Source organism: Microtus ochrogaster, unplaced genomic scaffold, assembly GCF_000317375.1.
Source record: "Microtus ochrogaster isolate Prairie Vole_2 unplaced genomic scaffold, MicOch1.0 UNK16, whole genome shotgun sequence".
Taxonomy (NCBI): Eukaryota; Metazoa; Chordata; class Mammalia; order Rodentia; family Cricetidae; genus Microtus; species Microtus ochrogaster.
The window spans coordinates 5,648,647-5,650,494 of NW_004949114.1; positions in this window are offsets into that span (position 1 = coordinate 5,648,647).

Below are 1,848 nucleotides of genomic sequence, written 5' to 3' on the forward strand. Positions count from 1 at the left end.
GACATAGGTAACATGGCCTTTACTAGTTCATACTGTTGTCTAAGTAGAAGACATAGGTAACTGTCCTGTTGCAACCTGCCTTGCCCTATGACCAGAAAGATGAAGGTCTTTGCTGAGCTGGGGATGTTTGATGCTATGACCCTTGCTCAGGTCCTTATTCTTCCTGAGTGCCTCAGCAGCTGGAGTTCTTTGGTCCACAAGATCTGATGTTCATGAGCATGATTAATATTTAGCTGGAGACTCGTCCCACAATAGAAGGCTGAGGAGACCAGCCCAGCCTTCCTCATTAGAGCAGGAACATCGTGTGTGGAAGGAAGGCAGCAGGAAGACAAAGGGGGTGATGAGGTGATGAGCACCTTACCACTAAGGAGTTTCAGGAGTTATGTCACTACAAATGTCATAGGCCACAGCCAGCCCTACTCTCTTTCTGTTTGTCTTCTGAAAGATTTACTCATCCTGCCAGACCTGATCCAGGAAGCTTTCCATGTTAGTCTCAGCCCAGATGACATGGAAACAGAGATGCTTGGAAAACAATTAGAAAAGACTAAATGTTCTTTGCTAGCAGGAGACTTTTCCTTCTTACATTTCTGAATTCAAACAGAGGAATGTAAATCTATGAAACCCCCCAGAGAAGGAAGAGATACTGAAGAGGGTCTCCTATGCTTCTGAGTTCATTTCATTCTAGGGTCATTAACTCCTGCTCAGATGCTCTGCCAACAAAACCAGCAGGGGCACTGGCCCCTAAAGTAAGTGCTCAGTGTTTTGTTCTGGCCCCAGGTCCCAGGACTGCTGAAGCTCCCAGAATTGAAGCTGCTGCCTGGACAATCTTGGGCCTTTTCTTTTCCATCCACATCAGACCCAGAGCCCCGGCTGCTGTGAACCTACCCGGGCTTCTGGTTGATACCTTTGATCTAGACAGTGTAGCTGAAAAAATGGTTTTAGAGAGACCAGGAACCCCAGCCAGACCTCATTTTCTAAGGGGTCTACAGCAACAGGACCACAAACTGGCAGTGTAAAGAATGTTTCTAATTCAAATTAAAACAGAGTAAAAATAAAACATGATTGCAAGGGCACACAGAAACAGAAAATTGCAGAAAGCGATAAATAAAAATGAGATCATTTTCGGGTTCTAAATTGCTTATGTCTATAAGACTAGAGACTGACTTACTGATTCTTTGCACCGAGGGTCTGACATTTGTGAATGATGTAGTCCTTACTTGATCCTTGGGTTGCATATTGCCCTGTTACATCTTTATGAAGGGTTCCAACATGGATTGATTTTCCAGGGTTTCATAGCAGCCCAGTGTTATGTGAAGGGACCTGTGTTCCTGATCTCTGTCAAACCCACTTTCCTCTAAAATCTTTTCAGAGATGTGAAAGTATAGTGAGTTTCCCTTGTGCTTATTTTAATCTCCAATGTTTTTCCTTTAATTTTACATCACTGGAAAATCAAACCACATGAGCCACGTTTAAGGACCTGGATCTACCAGAGTTTGCACCTTGCAGGTGACACTCAGCTTGATGTCAGAACTAAAGTCACTGGTCATGGTTACACTCAATGTACATTTCATCTGGGCTGCCAAGTCTATGGCTAACAGTCTAAAGGGGACAGAGTCAAGACTAAAACTGGATGTTAATCAGGAAAGCACAGACTTCTAAAGAGTCATCACAGACTGAGCTAAAATGAAAAAGTATGAAGAAAATCTAATTGGGGGCAATTATAGAAAGGAAACTCATATGTCCAGTAATGTATGAATACATTTAAATCTCAATGATATCCTAAAGTTCTTGGGAAATTTTAAAAAAAAGAAACTAGAAATTTGTTTTCTCTCCTGTGCTATCAAAGCT